We start from the raw sequence: 17,928 nt of genomic DNA on the forward strand, positions 1-17,928 counted from the left end.
TGTTCACAGACCAACACAACAAGCTAACCGCTTCCCGTTTTCTTCTCATTATACTTTTGGGCGGTTGACAACAAGCGTAAAGGTGCATTACCGCCACCTACCGGACTGGAGTCTAGAACAGGCTGAACAGCAAAGTACTCCAACTTTTTTTTTTTTTTTTTGCTTTCACCTTTTTTTTAAACAGGTTTTATTAACTTGTCAATACATTCAGAAAATACATTCAGTATATCCATGGATCACATTTTAGTTGTTTACAATTGCAATAACATACATGCAACATTAGGAAACGATTAAACAAAAAAAAAAACAATAAATAAACAAAAAACTGACGAAAACATAAATAACTTAGAAACATAACACTTAGGGGTCTGCTGTGTCTAAGTTGAAATGATGAAATAAGTTGATGGTCTTTGTTAGTTTATTGTTCTTCTTTTTTAATTTTTCAATGCTGTTCCAATATTTCATAAGGTCTGTAATTCTGAAATTATAGAAGGAGGGGATACTTTTCTGAAAAATCATTTTATGTAAATAATATTTTGCTAAAATAATGACTAAGTTAATTATGTATTTTTCATTGGATGATAAATGAGGGTTAGTAACAATGAGAAGTATTTCATATTTGCTTAAAGAAACATTTTTTTGTAACTTTCTGGAAAAGTATCTTTGTAAATGGAACCAAAACAAAGTTACATGAAAGCAATCAACAAAAACATGTTCAATAGTTTCTCCCTTACAACCACAGAAAGTACAGATGTCAGAAACATTTGGAAAAAAATACAGATGTTTGCTTTTGACGGGTAATATCTATGAACAATTTTGAATAAAACTTCTTTTATCTTATTCACAATGACATATTGGTGAGGTAGCAGAAAGATCCTGTTCCAGAGTTTTGTGTTCATCAAAGTCCATCGATGTTTACATATCGGGGTTGAGACAGGATCAATTACTTTTCTAATAACAGAATTATTACATTTCTTATCTGTGATTGGAATCCCAGAAACAAAGTACTCCAACTACCCCTGGGGTGTGTCCGAATCCACAGGAAGGATGCTTATGAGTACGGGTCCTCGGCGGTCGGTCCTTGAAGACGAGCAAGGTCTAGCTGCGGACATTGCCCCGGCCAAACACGCCCCGGCCAAACACGCCCCTATGTACAAAACACGCGTGCATGTACAGTCTATGGTACGAAGACGAGAACTCGCATGCGTGTTGCAACAGATGGAAATGACGGTTCAGGTAAAGACAGATTTATATTTTTACAACTTGCGAAGATTTTGTACTAGAAATTTGAACGTTTAAGACATAGTTTGATAGATAGCGCAATCGTAATTTTTTTCTGAAACACTTTTATATAAAATTAAGCATTATTGGCAGTGGAGGAAGACGTCATGGACGCAAATTTTTTAATATAATTTTTAATGGGCTACATGCAAGCCTTTTGGCCAAAATAAACGTAACAATAGGCTGTTTATTTGACCGTTTATGACTCCTCATCTAATAAGCAGCAAACTCACGATTTTTTTTATTATTTAGCTCCTCCTAGCTGTTCCGAATGCTCGTTTAAAAAGCCGTGGAGAAAGGGCTTTCTCTGTCTGTGCATCGAAGCTGTGGAACACATTACCACTGCTAGTGAGGCAAGCACCAAAGCTAGCATTTTTAAATCACGCTTGAAAACTCACTACTTCAACCTAGCTTATACAACATGCATTGTTTAAAAATGGACTTCACAATATCAACTTCCGTACTATTGAGGTTCTTTTTAAAATGTTTTTCAAATTTTTTTATTCTCCCTGTGTCTTATTGATTTTTAGCTGTTAGTTTTGGGAATTTTGTTGTATTTCCTTTGTATCTTTTATCTGTGTTCCACATGATTGTATAAAGCCGGTTTACTTAACTAACATTTTTAGTGTACAGTGCCTTGTTTGGTTTTTATTTATTTAATTTTTTTTTACAGAAAGATGCTGACCAGAGAGATGCCATCATCATCCCACTGTGGATTCGAGGGCGTTTTCTGCTGAGCGTAAGAACATTATACCATTTACAGAACAATTTTGTGAGTGGCATACAATATCAACATAACATGTTAGGACATATGTTGTAGATGATGTCTGTGTTTTAACCTTAAAGTCATTTGTGAGTTTCCTGTGGTTTTTGGCTAATTGTACATCTGTTCTATTTTCTGTAGGTAATGAGGCCACTCCAGAAAGAAATTTCATTTCTGGATTCCCATTATTTCAGAAGAGCAGATGGTTTCTCCAGTCAGGCCTACAGGAATCTGTTGAGGTTGTCAGTGTTGTGTGTGCTGGAGGTCACGTTATCCTGACCTGCCAATGTTTACAAAAATTTCCTAAAATAAGTTCAATCAGGGGGCAACGTGATAATAAATGTACCCCGCTCTGCACATTTGTTATAGGGTCAGATGAGATTTGCTTCAAATAGCTGAAAGTGAAGAAAATAGACAAATATTAAATGCAATGAAAAGGGGAGGGAGACAGAAAGACAATGTACTTTTTGAACTTTAGGAAATTATGAATATTTACCAATTTGCATGGTCCTGTTCTTGGACATGTTTCCTGTTCTGTGGATTACAGATATTAGGCATGTTTCCATTAGCAGAACTCCAGGGTAGTTCCTGGGATGGGGAACTTGACCAGGAGATAGGATGTCCCAGTCCTCTCAGCTGTTGTGTCTCCATTCAAATTCAGCCCTTTCAGACTGACGTCAATGATCAACCCAAAAAAAGCACCCTATGTGACATTAATAATAATAAAAGCATTTATTTTATAGAAGTATGTTCTAATTTAATCCATTCGGAGGACAAGAGCAGCTCTGAATTTTGAGAGACAAGCCCCTTTAATTAAGTCTGTGGTGGATTTTTACTGTTTTGTCCAACAGCTGTGGGGGGATTACACAGAGTCTTCCAGTGTTGGGAGATAGACTTTTAATGCGATCGGTGCCTTTTTTTCATTCTGCATCACCAGCTATTCTTCTAATTATACTGCTGCCAGTTGTTTTTGACGTCTGCTGATGTCATTTCCTACTGAGTTACAACCAATCAGCTACTCCAGAGCAGGTACTCAGAAGGTTCCTGAAAACGGCCGTTTGACATGTCGGGAGGTTACTGTAAATCTATCCTCAAGTTCTTGTAGTGGAAACACGCCTATTGATACGGTTCACATGCCATCAATTTCTTATATATTTTTTATCTCTTACAAAATCATAGCAGCATATAGCTTTTTAAGTTTTACATTGTTGTTGTTTTTTTTTTTTTAGGTTACTCAGAGATGTTGCACAGCAGACAGCTGTGGGAACCTGGGTGGAGAAAACTGCTCTGGATTTGGAGGTATTGCCTGCAATATCAAAATTAAACTGAAATGTAATTGTCGGCTATTTGTTGAATTTAACTGTCATACAGGGTGTTCCTAAGCAGACACATGGCAATGATTGTGGTGTCTTCATGATAATGGTGAGTGACGGTAATGCCGTATACAATAACGTGACACACGATTTTTTGTATTCTTTTGTTGGATATCTTATTTATAATTGCACCTTAAAGCCAATACATTTTTCTATATGACGTTAATTGAGTTCCACGTACAGAAGCTGGAGCCACTGATTGGATAATATGTAGTATTTTGCATGGCTTCAATTGAAGAACTATGTTAGGTTCATGTAAAGCTACATTACACAATTGAATTACTTTAAATCAACACAGTAACAAAACAAAACCACAACAAAAACAGCATTACATAGAGTTAATAAATGGATTGTGGACAGTGCTAATTCTATCCATGCAGTTTATCATGTCTTCTCTAATATACAGTTTATTGTAATGATCTGCACTACATATTTTAGTGTCAATGTGTGCCCACTCTGTCATTGAGCAGTCTCATATTTATTGTTTGAAAATGTGTCATCACTACAGTATGCCTGGTACTTTGCTATGGAAGCATCCTTTGACTTCAGTGTGGTAAGTTTACAAAAGAAAAATGTAAAAATTCTATCATTACTTTTCAAATATTGTTAATATACTATGACTAATGTGTCCTCATAGTGTACCTGTGGTCTTTATTAGGATGACATGTGTCTACTGCGAAGACGGTGGTGCATTGTCCTATTAGAAAACCTTGGCCTGGAAGGGTACGCTGCAGGGCTTCCTTTTATGGTCACACTTATCTCAATTCTGGCTCATGAAAATATGTGTTTATTACAGGTATGGAAGGAAGTTTGCCCATTTTACAGAAGAGGGACAGGCAACCCTTCGTACCAATGTACCACCGGTATTCAGGATAAAAAGAAAAAGACAACATGAAAGCAGCACCATGGTCAGTGAAGACCTTACTCCTTCCTGTTTGAAAATAGGTCACCACTTTCAGGGTTGGAATGATTCTGAGACGGCAGTAGTCCCACAATTATCAGTTGCTGTATTTAGCTTTTCCAATTTGTTTTGGTTTATTTGTTGATTTGAAATAGCTGAAAGTTTGATATGTTGTCAACTTTCAATAGTGGTGGTATAATAAGTGCAAATGTCAATCCTCTTTGGATAACTGTAAATCAAACTGATACAATTATTTGCTTTCCTCTAAGTACACAGGACACCGACCGTGTGTATTTTAACACACCCTACAGCTTTCCACCCAGAGAGCAGGTGAATATGAGTGAAGATTATTGCATGACAACAAAATAAAATTAATTGTAACTGCTGTGCATGAAGTCATGTTTTTTGTGTGTCGTGATTAAGGACAATGACGGCATGGACCAACACAACGTGGTCAGTATTCTGAAAAATTTTTTGTATCACATGAAAATATTTTTTGCCTTTACTGTTGTCAGTCTATAACTAATGGTTAATATCTTGTTACCTGCAACATGACATACTAATGTCTACATGAAAGATGTCCTTTTGCTCACCTCATTACTCAGGCAACCATCCATGCACTTTCAGCTGTCCATGAATGTTGACCAGACAAAGCCACAGAAATGTACAGCAGTGTGACTGGAGGTATTCTACAAACACAAGAACAGTGCTAATGCCTATATGTATTGTTTTCACATTGTTTATGACAGCCTCTAGGTGTAAATGTCATTTTTACTAATTTCTATTTATCTTTGTCTCATTAGTGAGAGGCAGCTGATGTCTTATGCCATGGAACTGCTCATATACTCGGAGAAATTCAGAAAAGCTCTGGACTCATCTCATTGTGTGGACATTTTTATTTTTTATTTTTCGAAGGTTTTTGTAAGGCCAATAAAAGCTGTTGCTGGATGGTTCATTTGTCTCAACTTTTTTTCTAAAGCCAAACTTTTCTGCTTTTGTGTTTACAGCATATTCTTTCCAGATTAGTGTATGGTCAATATCAGTTTACTGGTCTTGTGAATTGTATACTTAATGCAAAATATTTTAGTTTTTCGTGTGTGTGTGTGTGGAGGGGGGGTGGGGGGGGTGGGTGGGGGTTGGTTTTGGCCGGGGGCGTGTTTGGCTGGGTTAATGTCCGCAGCTAGGTATTATTGTTTTTTTTTATTAACAAGTTTTATTTAACCAATGAGGCTTACAGGCTTACATAAGAATCAATATTTACAGTTGAATTCTGAGCATGACAAAAAAAAGCAGGTGTACAAACAGAAACAATAATATTAATCTAGCTCAATATCAACCTGCAGAAATCATAACCAAAATATATATATATATATATATATATATATATATATATATATATATATATATTACATCAAACAACATTAGGGGTAAAGGAAACATTCACCAAATTGATATAGAGTCAAATGGCTTTCTTGGAACTACATAATTTAAGAGAATCCATAAAGGATGCAAGTTCTTTCAAAAAAACAATAAAGATCAGTTTGATATTGCCAAATTTACATTTGTGTATAAAGAATTTAGCGAAAATAATCAAATTATTGACAGTGAATTGCTGCATTTTATTTTCCAAAATAATACCATACTTGATGTCAGAAAAAGATTAGGAGCGTATAATGAAATTATTATGCGTTAACCACGAGTGAAAACTATCCCAGAAATATTTGGTACAAATGCATGTGAAGAATAAATGTATCTCAGTTTCTATATTAGAAGTGCAAAAGGCACAATCGTTCTCTCCAATATTAAATTTAGACTGCAAGAAATCTTTGCAAGGATAAATACTGTTTATAGTTTTAAAATGAACTTCCTTGGCTTTAGGAGGGATTGGGAATTTGAGATAGTTGCATCTAATGTTTTTAACATCAGAATTACTAAATTGACGTACTAATTCCCGTCTTCTAAGAGGTAAGGGAAAGAGGGCGTCAGTGAGCCAACATCTAAGGATTTTATTATTGCAGTTCCTGTCCTCAAAAGAACAGTTCTTAATTGTTAAAGGAGGCATTATTGGAATAAGGTGAGAGTACAACAAAGTGCCTTTCAAATTAGCATATATAGCTGGTGGGATTGCCTTGATTACCTCGGCATATTGCTTAGAAGAACAAGTTGGGTTAAATTTGTGATTGAAAGCCGCAAAATTAAGAAATTCTCCATTCTGGTCCATCAAATGCAAAACGGACCATACTCCATGGAGATGCCAATCATTAAAAAAAAAGATTTCCTTTTAATCAGGATATAACGGTTGTTCCATATTGGCATGTTGTGCGGTGTGAAGTTATGTGTATACATTAATTTCCAGTATTGTAGAACTTGATCGTGAAATTTGGATAACTTAATAGGGAGTTTGGATAATTCAAAGTCACATTGAAGAAGCAATTGGATTCCGCCTACACTGGAGAAAATTTTAGCAGGAAGATTAAACTACAACATATTTATATTCTTTATAAAATTTTGTAGCCATTTCAACTTAAGTGCACCATTCATTATATCAAAATCGATTGCATTGAGACCCCCTTCCTCTATTGATTTGATGATGTCATTCCTTCTTATATAATGATGTCTGTTTTTCCATATGAAGTTAAAATTGTTTTGGTTAATTTCTTTAATAATATTTTGAGGAATTCTTAGAGAATAAGCCGGGTAGATAATTCTTGACAATCCTTCCATCTTGGATAGAAGTAATCTACCAAAAATTGAGATCTCTTTGTAGCCATATGTTTAAAATACTTTTACTCTTTTTAATTAAGCTTTCAAAATTACATTTTACTCTCGTTTTTAAGTTTTTTGAGATTGTAATCCCCAAATACTTGACTTGATCTTTAACAGGTATGCCATGCAGAGTTGTTTGAGGATGATCATGAATGGCCATTAATTCACATTTATCTATGTTTAAATAAAGGTCTGAGGCTTCTGAAAAACAATTAACTACTTGTAAAGCAATTGGGATCTGTTCCTTATTTTTAAGGAAGAGCGTAGTATCGTCTGCCAGTTGAATTATAGCTAACGAATTACCAAAAACATCTAATTTCTCTATCTGACTATTCTTAATCATGATGCTGAGAATTTCCACGACCATGATAAAAAGATGAGGGGAGGCTGGACACCCCTGTCGGATGCCTCTTTCAATGTTGAAACGTTTGCAGGTTCCAGATGGCAAAAGTACAGTACTATTAATATCCCTGTATAAGGTTTGAACAATTTCACACAACTTTGTTCCAAAGCCAAAATGGTGTAATGTGTCTAACATGAAGGAATGGTTGACTCGGTCAAAGGCTTTGCAGAAATCCAAAAAAAGAACAAAGCCATCATCCTCAATTGTGTCCCTGTAATCTAACAAATCTAGGACCAACCTAATGTTGTTATCATAGACTGTACATATACTGGACAATTCGATTCCATAGGCTTCAATAACACGTTATCTGTCCATAATGGGAGGTGTCCACCACCGCCATTTTGACCGTGTCACAGGTTCCGTCCAGCCCAGACAATTCCATAAAAGGGAAGAGAGGAGGCGCTGAGGGTGTGGCTGTAAGGCTGGGCTCGAGTGACGACACCCAGGCGAACTAGCTACGAGCAAGCCCCCACAATGCCGCTCAGAAAATGGTCCCATCCCGGAAGTAAGAAAAATTGCAGTTCCACCCTCATCCGCTGGGGGCTGGTGCCAGAAGCGAGCAAATCCTCATTGACTCCCATGTTAAAAATGCCGATTTCACAGCAGAAATAAACATGTTTACAGCCTGGTGCCAAAACATGTTTTTTGTCTAAATTATCTAGTTTATACTCATGACAACTCTGAGGGGGGTGAATTTTTTTCTCACTCTTCTGTTTAAGTGTATTGAAAGCCTAAAATTCTGTATAATTAATGAGCATCCGACACACGTGACCGCCGCCTCAGACCCACGTGACCACAGAGCTAGCTCCGTGGAAAGGCCTCAGTACAGCCTCGGTCTGGCTTGGAAACTGCTCCGGCATTTTGAGTCTCTGTGTTTGTGTATTCTTCTTTGGATATTATTGGTGCAATTGTTGGACAAAATGACTTGCAGTGGTATTAATTGCACTAATAGAGCGTCCAAGGAGTCTCCACTTCATTTTTTTCGGTAAGTTAAAATCTATATTCGTATTTTATGTCACTGCCACCTTTAAACTAGCTGAGTTTACCGAAGTAGCTAGCTAACTATCAGTTTAACATGTAGCATGTACTGTTTAACCATGAAATTTAAATGTAAAATACGGTAAAATAATTAATAGGGCATATTTAGATGGGTAATAGGGTAAAACCCAGTGCATTTAAGATAAAAATGGGTTGAAATATGACGGAGCGCTAAGAGGGAGACTTCTGTGTCCATTCTTCCATCCGGTAATCCCCAGCGGTCAGGCCGGGCAGCCTGACCGATCCGGTGCCTACTTGCTGCGCCTAGCTGCTGCGCGGTCTGACCGCTCGTGGAGTTTTTCATGTCTGACTTTAACCGCATCTAATACTGTATTACGGCGTGAGCGCAACAGCGACAACTTAATATCGATGTGTAAGCAGCCTGAGTGGTAGGGTGTTTTCATCTGAACCCTTAAAACCTCCAGCAGGCTATGCTGCACTATTGACGTGTTAGCGCGCGGCGCTAACAACTTAGCAACGTGACATGTCTCTGAGAAAGCGTAAAACACGGACGCTTCTTCTGAAGCGGAAAATAACACCTCTTCTTAAGCAGAGCAGGATGTCGCCTCGGCTCGTTCACGGCCGAGCCGGACTGAGCTCGATAACATTGACCAAGCACAGCCACTGGGCCGTTGTAGCTGCCACCAGGCCTGCTGAAGGAACTCCAGCGGGTTTCATCAGACTCGTAAAGTTTCTTGTTTTTGCTGGGGATTTCTGTATTTTACCGCTCCCTCCTGCAGTCTTCCCCTATTAAAATTTAAAATGTGTAACTTTATGTATTGTGATGAATGACTAATATTCATGTAAAACTAAAACGTTAGGCATTTAGGGGGAAAAAACAAAATAATAAACATTATACAGATGTCAAATAAATCAAACTGTAATTAAACTATATATTTTCAAAGTCATATAGACAGCATGATGGTTTGTGTGATCCGCGCGGTTTCACTTACACCCCTTTAATGATCAGGCTGTTTTTTATTATTTTTATCAGCTGATAGCAGTTAAAATTATGGTAAAAAATACTTTTATCTGTTTTTGATAACTTAATGCCCAGGAAGAGCATCTTCCTGGGCATTAAATATAACCCAAATGTTTTATTATGAGCAGATCTGATGAAGGTTTAGACAAGCAGTCTGCAAAGTAAAACTTGTTTAGAGTCCAAACTCTTACTAAAGCTTTTAAAAAGAAAAAATGGTTGAATTTTGAGAAATATCCACAACAGGGGAGCGAGACCTCTGAAAAATGTATATTTTCTCTGAATTCATAGAATAATGTGAAGATTCTGGGAAAAGTTGGGATTCTGAGATTAAAACGTAAATCTTTCTAATCATAATTCTGGCAGTTTTTGTGTCCTTCTGCTGTGGAAAGTCGTGCAACATGAAGATACTGAGAAGATGCTTACAACCTGTATTTTTATTCCATCCATAAATAAAATCATGAGCTATTTTTTTAATCCAAATTTGATACAAAGGGCCATCGTTGGTTCCAGACCCATTCTAGAACATTCCTCTAATCTTAAAGTCATCATCAGTTTCTTCCTTTTAACAAATATTTATTTGTTCAAATATTTAATATTTATAACTGGAATATTTGTTCCTCCCTTTCCCACTGCAGTTAGTCCTGTCCTGCAACCCTGTTTTTGCAGCTTAGTGAAGCCAACCATCACTAACCTGGGGGTGGTTTTGGACCCAGAGATGCGGATGGACTCCCACATTAGCCAGGTGGTTAGATCCTGCTTTTCCCGGCTTCGCCAGCTACCAAAGATGAAGTCCATCCTGAAAGACGTGTCATATTTTCTCCCCAAGCTGGACCTGACCGTCATGTATCGGTCCAAAATAGTGTGATGATATTGTGTTTTTTGTACATAACAGACTTTTTAACAGACAAATTTGTCGCATTCTCCTACACCTCTTCACGGGCTCGCCACAGTAAATATTCTATTTGGCAAGAGATAAACTTTATTGTATTTATCCTAGTGAATCTATAATTAAACGGGTAAACTAGTATTAGCACATCCAACATCAAAGAAAGTAAAATGTTACTATCAGGAGAGGGAGAATGTTTAAGTGGTTAGCAGCAGTGTGCTAGCCGATGGCCCCCTCCATGAGGCCACCACAGCTCAGCAGAACATCGTTGTAGCTTCTTCTGGGGAGAAAAACACTTGGAGAAAAAATAAAGTTAACAGCTGAAATAGCAGGAAATAATACAGTTAAAGAGCAGATTGTAGAAGAAAGAAACCCCTGGGTTAAACTGGTCTGTCTACTGCATAATGCTGAACTCTAACATGTGTCCTCAGGGAAGGACCTGATTGGTGTCCAGAACCTGTTGAAGAAGCACCAGGCTCTGCAGGCTGAGATCACAGGTCATGAACCTCGCATCAAGGCTGTCACCCAGAAAGGAGAGACCATGGTGGAGGAAGGTAGAGCAGGTCTGGTCCTGACATGTTTCTGAGGTGTCTGCAGGTTCTGGCTCACTTTTTTTGGGTCCAGGTCACTTCGCTGGTGAGGAGGTGAAGACTAAGCTGTCAGAGCTTCATGGACGTTGGGACACGCTAAAGGCCAAGGCGTCCCAGAGGAGGCAGGACCTGGAGGACTCTCTGCAGGCCCAGCAGTACTTTGCGGATGCTAATGAGGCCGAGTCCTGGATGAGGGAGAAGGAGCCCATCGTTGGAAGTCCAGACTAAGGGAAAGACGAGGACTTGGCCGAGGTATGGAAGTCCCTTCCTGAGAAACTCCAATCGCTTTTCTTTGCTCTCTTTCCAGTCCTTCATAATTAGTGTTTCTGTATTTGTCATTTCCTTCGGTTGTCTACCAGACATCGTTGCTCGTTTGAGCGTCTCATGGGTTAGGGGTAGAAGTGCTGGCCTCGCACAGGAAGTGATGACAAACGTGTTCCCGGCGCTCTTATTTCAAACGGTTTACAAGCTGTGATGTGTGTTCCTGCTGCAGAGCAGCCATGACACGTGGCAGCCGGCAGAAGGCTCACGCTTTTCCACTAAACACCCGCAGAGCTGCGTCTGCGGTGAACTGAGCAGGGTTTGTTTTACAGTGGCGGATCCGATTGGACCATCGCTGCGAGAAAGCTCCACTTGTGTCAGACGAGCTGAAGGTTCTGATGTTCTGCTCCACAGGCTCTCCTGAAGAAGCACGAGGCCCTGATGTCGGACCTGTCGGCTTATGGCAGCAGCATCCAGGCCCTGAAGGAGCAGGCCCAGTCCTGCAGGGTGAGTTCAGAGCCCTCGGCCCATCAGAACATTCTTATCCACCACGTTCTAACACCAGACCTGTTAACCCGACAGCAACAAGATAATCAGCAGGTGCTTTTGTCCTGCAGGACCTGAAGGCCAACGAGTCCCGCCTGAGGGACATCAACAAGGTGGCATCTGAACTGGAGTCAGAAGGTCTGATGGCTGAGGAGGCTCCTATGGTTCAGGCTCAGGTGAGCGTCACCTGTCTGCAGCAGCTGGTCCCTCTCACTTCCTGGTTTGTTAACTCTGCTCGTCTCTGTTTGTAGCAACAAGAACATCTGGGTTCTGCTCCTGGAAAGGTGCATGTTGTCCTCCGCCTCAACCAGAACCAGACGTGGTGTTTATGTTACCACTCATTTGTTTGTTTGTTTGTTTGTTTACAGGACGAAGCCGACTCTTAACACGGCGTCACCCTGGAAGGTGAGTTCATTCAGCTGATCAGAGGTCACCTCTGATGGCAGCAGTCACGGCCGACCGTGCTGACATCACACAGGAATTCAGGTGACCCGGCAGGCACCAGGTGCTGGTGAAAGTGGGGACATGTCAGCTGGTTGCCATGGCTACAGTTATCTTTATGCATCTGTATGACTGCTGACTGGTGTGTGTTTCCTGTGACCTTTGACCTCAGACCGTACGGTTGGGCGTTCAGACGACGGCTAACTTTAATTCCATCAAGGTAAGAGGAAGCTCTTCCCTTCCTGTCTGAGCGATCCGTCTCCAGGTTTCCTCGTCCGGCGTCCAGCCCGCTGGCGTCCACCTTCATCTCACCTTCATCTCATCTCACTTCATTTATAGTGCAATACTTTCACATTATCATTTTCCCACACTTCTGTATACCTGTATTTTGTTGTTTTTCAATAAAGAATGACAAATTATTTAAGTTTGGTTTTTGTTGCACACAAATATATATCTGTAAAAAATATCTTCAAAGCTAATGTTTACATAACAAGTATGATTGGGTTTTGCAATACGGCACTCAAGTTTATTTTAGTAAGATTTTCAAACCAAGTAAAGTTAGTAAAGAACACATTTCTATTGTCTGCTAAGAAACTGTTGGGATTTAAAATGGGCCTGTTGTACAAATAACTTGTAAATGATTATTCCTCACTTTTGTCTTAACCAAAGAAATTCCAGTAATTGAGCAAAAACATTTATTTTTAACACTACATTTTATAAAACAGGGCACAGTGTCGGCACATGTATGTATGTCGATGGTCCGCCCCAACCGAACCAGGAGACACAGACGTCAGGGAGGCCAAGGTTGTCTCTGCAGCTCTCTGGGCACCACGCCTCACTCAGCTGTCCCCAATGATCCAAATGGCTATGGAGGAAAAAAAATTTAATAAAAGAATGAAACTTAAAAACTCCCAAACCTCATGTCATATTTACTAATCAGCTATGGCTGATTTATTGTTTGGATCACAGTGAGTTACACTAATTCTAATATATTTTTATTTCTATTATACATACATACTTTTTAACTGTTATTTTCACATGACTGTTATCAGGCTCTTGTTCTGGTTCTGATGATAACTCTGTGTCTTCCAGTAAGTTATCTTGTGCTTACTTCATCTGTATAATGTCTCTTTACTTTTGGTAAATTGTACTGAGTCCAGAATAAAGGCTAGCTGGCTGTACAAGATACAAACAAGTATTACGTTTTGGAAATATATGAAACACCGCCAGCATCTGTTAGAGCCTGTGGCGGGGTGCTGAGGGCCGGCTCCAGCCCAGGAATGAGCTCTACACGCCGGCCGGGAGGGTTTGAAACACCGCCATCCTCTCCTCTGCTGGCTGTTCATTCTGTTATGGTTACCGGTGCTTGTGTTGCAATGTGAAACGCTTGGTCTCGGATTTTGTAAGAAAGATAATAAAATGTCCCCCCAAAATACGACTTAAATATATTTTCTCTTCTTCATGATACATTTAATGGCTGGTGCGACTCAGGAGTGATAGCGCCGAAAAAAACTGTACTGAAAACTTGCTCAAAGCAAAATGTATTCATTACGGAAATAAATTATAAACTTACCGATTTAAAACTTTTTTAATACAGGTACTTCTCACGAACAGGCGCAGAAAACCTCCACCTAAACTCCGTGTGAGGTTCAGGTCGATGGGTGTTCCAGTTAGCTCCGGTTGGGTTGAAGCTAGGTGGCTACATCCGTTAGCTCGGCTCCCACCTCCGCTTTAGCTTTGGGTTAGCCAGGGTTAGCTTCAGGTTAGCTCGTAGCCATAGACTGTACATATACTGGACAAACGGATTCCATTGGCTTCAATAACACGTTTGTTGTCTATAATGGGAGGTGGCCACCACCGCCATTTTGACCGTGTCACAGGTTCCGTCCAGCCCAGACAATTCCATAAAAGGGAAGAGAGGAGGCGCTGAGGGTGTGGCTGTAAGGCTGGGCTCGAGTGACGACACCCAGGCGAACTAGCTACGAGCTAACCTGAAGCTAACCCAAAGCTAAAGCGGAGGTGGGAGCCGAGCTAACGGATGTAGCCACCTAGCTTCAACCCAACCGGAGCTAACTGGAACACCCATCGACCTGAACCTTACACGGAGTTTAGGTGGAGGTTTTCTGCGCCTGTTCGTGAGAAGTACCTGTATTAAAAAAGTTTTAAATCGGTAAGTTTATAATTTATTTCCGTAATGAAAACATTTTGCTTTGAGCAAGTTTTCAGTACAGTTTTTTTCGGCGCTATCACTCCTGAGTCGCACCAGCCATTAAATGTATCATGAATAAGAGAAAATATATTTAAGTCGTATTTTGGGGGGACATTTTATTATCTTTCTTACAAAATCTGAGACCAAGCGTTTCACATTGCAACACAAGCACCGGTAACCATAACAGAATGAACAACAGCCAGCAGAGGAGAGGATGGCGGTGTTTCAAACCCTCCCGGCCGGCGAGGAGAGCTCATTCCTGGGCTGGAGCCGGCCCTCAGCACCCCGCCACAGGCTCTAACAGATACTGGCGGTGTTTGAAACCCTCCCAGCGGGACAGGGGAACTCATTCTTGTGTGGGTCGGAGTCGGCCCGCAGCAGCGCGGTGTAGCCTACATATTTTGTTATATAAGTCGCTCCGGAGTATAAGTAGCAGGACCTGCCAGAAAATGTAAAAAAGTGCGAGTTATAGTCCGGAAAATATTGCAGTTATTAGTATTCGAGCTAAATTAGCAGCGTAAATACATTTCATATATTTCCAAAATGTTATACTTGTTTGTATCTTGTACAGCCAACTAGTCTTTATTCTGCACTCAGTACAATTTACCAAAAGTAAAGAGACATTCTACAGATGAAGTAAGCACAAGATAACTTGCTGGAAGACACGGAATTATCATCAGAACCAGAACAAGAGAGCCTGATAAGTCGTGAAAATAACAGTTAAAAAGTATGTATGTATAATAGAAATAAAAATATATTAGAATTAGTGTAACTCACTGTGATCCAAACAATAAATCAGCCATAGCTGATTAGTAAATATGACATGAGGTCTGGGAGTTTTTAATTTTCATTTTTATTTTTTTGTTAGATCTGTTTAAATGTCACCATGGCAGCCTGTGTGTCTCCAACATCAGCAAGTGTAAGTTCCACATACCTGTCTCACATGGTTTTGTACTTTAAACAATTATGACAAACCTGTTATTTTTCCTCCATAGCCATTTGGATAATTGGAGACAGCTATGTGAGGCGTGGTGCCCAGAGAGCTGCAGAGACAACCTTGGCCTCCCTGACGTCTGTGTCTCCTGGTTCGGTTGGGGTGGACCATCGACATACATACATGTGCCGACACTTTGCGCCCTGTTTTATAAAATGTAGTGTTAAAAATAAATGTTTTTGCTCAATTACTGGAATTTCTTTGGTTAAGACAAAAGTGAGGAATAATCATTTACAAGTTATTTGTACAACAGGCCCATTTTAAATCCCAACAGTTTCTTAGCAGACAATAGAAATGTGTTCTTTACTAACTTTACTTGGTTTAAAACTCTTACTAAAATAGTGCCGTATTGCAAAACCCAATCATACTTGTTATGTATACATTAGCTTTGTAGATATTTTTTACAGATATATATTTGTGTGCAACAAATCCAAACTTAAATAGTTTGTCATTCTTTATTGAAAAACAACAAAATACAGTTATACAGAAGTGTGGGAAAATGATAATGTGAAAGTATTGCTATTTAAATGTAATCCTATTTATCTTTAAAAAGAAAAACTCTAAAAATGTCCTGTACAGCATCATGACAGAAGAATGGTGGTCGGTCTGTCAGAATGTGCTGAACAGATTTGCTCTTTGAAGAGGAGTGTCATGTTTGGAGGAAGGTACTTAACCCAAGACATGCAGAATACAACACTGACCAAAAACTGATGGAAAAAATGATTTATTTATAAGGAGGAACTTAAGGTGCACAGATAAGTCTGTGGTTGGAACTGCAACAACAGCTCAGCATCTGGAGGAGGGAGAACACAGGTGAGCTTAGGTTCTGGTTTCAAAATCCATTGTAGGCAGGCAGAGGTGTTCAGCAGACTTACTGTGGTGGGTGTATGGGTTGGCTGGAGGAGGGAGAGGTAGAGAGCCGGGGAAGCGCAGGAGAGGGAGCAGAGGTGGAGAGAAGCGGGGCGTCCTGGTGGATGGGGCAACGGGTGAGATGAGAGGTGGGTTATGGAGGGTGGTGATAAGGTCCGTGTGTTGAATATCCAAATCCTGGAGTAGAGGTCAGTATCCAATGAGGTCGACAGGAATCCTGAAGAATGGTAAATCCAATATAAGAGCAAAAACACTACGAAATAACATTAATCCTAGGAACACTAGAGGTAACACGAGTGGCTGGTTACTACCAAAACTGAGGCAATCTTCTGGCGTCAACTTGTGTCCTCCATCCACCTTAAATAGGAAAGCACCCCGCTGATCGCTGATCAGGAACGGCTGGGGTGGAGTCACCAGAACCATGAAGAACGTGTCTCCAGAGACAACTCGGGTCCTGGTACCGATCAGGAAAGCGGACCTTATCACCCAGAGCTGCCAGGTCACGCTCAAAGCCTTCATGTTCACGCTGCAGAGCCTGAACGCTGGCCAGGTGGTGGCCGTAGTTGTCTGTGTTCAGGGCCTGGTTCTTCTCCTCGATCCACTCTTTGGTCTCATCAGCGTCTCTGAGAAGACATCAGAACTCCGTCTGAGTGTGGGTCCAAACTCTACTGACCCGTAAGCGGCGCATAAGTGTGCGGGGTACCTGTGGAAGCGCTACACCTCATGGGCGCTGCCCAGCATGTTGCAGCGAGCGCCAGCGGTTGTTCAGCTCCTGGAGAGAAACTAAACCCAGTGAGATGAAGGTGGACGCCAGCGGGCTGGACGCCGGACGAGGAAACCTGGAGACGGATCGCTCAGACAGGAAGGGAAGAGCTTCCTCTTACCTTGATGGAATTAAAGTTAGCCGTCGTCTGAACGCCCAACCGTACGGTCTGAGGTCAAAGGTCACAGGAAACACACACCAGTCAGCAGTCATACAGATGCATAAAGATAACTGTAGCCATGGCAACCAGCTGACATGTCCCCACTTTCACCAGCACCTGGTGCCTGCCGGGTCACCTGAATTCCTGTGTGATTTCAGCACGGTCGGCCGTGACTGCGGCCATCAGAGGTGACCTCTGATCAGCTGAATGAACTCACCTTCTAGGGTGACGCCGTGTTACCCCGGGTTTCCACGGGAGCCGTCAGCAGCACGTTACTGCAGCAGCACGTCTTGCTCGCGTAAGCTGCTGCTTGGCCCTTCCCACGAGACGCGAAGCAGCAGGGGAGCAGCTGTCACCGACCGAGCACGAAGTCACTCGAGTGACTTCGTCAGTAAACACAACAACAAGCAGGAGAAAATTACAACATGGTTTGTGTTTTATGTTCTGTCCGTTTTATAATCGCCAATACGGACCTGAAAAACAAAGGAGACCGCTAGCTAGGTGATAACTTCTCACGGGGCCGCTCAGTTAGTAACCTTTTTTAAAAGTAAAGCAACCGGAAGGCAGTACGTTCTTTATTCTGAAAATCTCGGTAGCTTCTCTCAATTTCCGCGTCCGATTTCCTGTCTTTCCTTCCCCAAAAATGTCGAACTTGACCCGTTTCAGAGGCGTCGCGCGTAGAAAATAGAACCGGCGCGTAA

The 17,928-nt window shown here is 40.8% G+C and overlaps 1 long non-coding RNA gene across 1 annotated transcript; it reads right to left on the reverse strand.

Moving 5' to 3' along the window:
• Window positions 1–12,912: 12,912 nt before the first annotated feature.
• Window positions 12,913–13,999, reverse strand: LOC139071752 (uncharacterized). Its single transcript, XR_011521569.1, has 2 exons — window positions 13,805–13,999; window positions 12,913–13,096 (listed from the first exon to the last, which is right to left on the reverse strand). It is a non-coding gene; the product is annotated as an uncharacterized lncRNA (long non-coding RNA).
• Window positions 14,000–17,928: the final 3,929 nt, after the last annotated feature.

The sequence above is a fragment of the Nothobranchius furzeri genome, chromosome 9 (genome assembly GCF_043380555.1).
Source record: "Nothobranchius furzeri strain GRZ-AD chromosome 9, NfurGRZ-RIMD1, whole genome shotgun sequence".
NCBI lineage: Eukaryota > Metazoa > Chordata > Actinopteri > Cyprinodontiformes > Nothobranchiidae > Nothobranchius > Nothobranchius furzeri.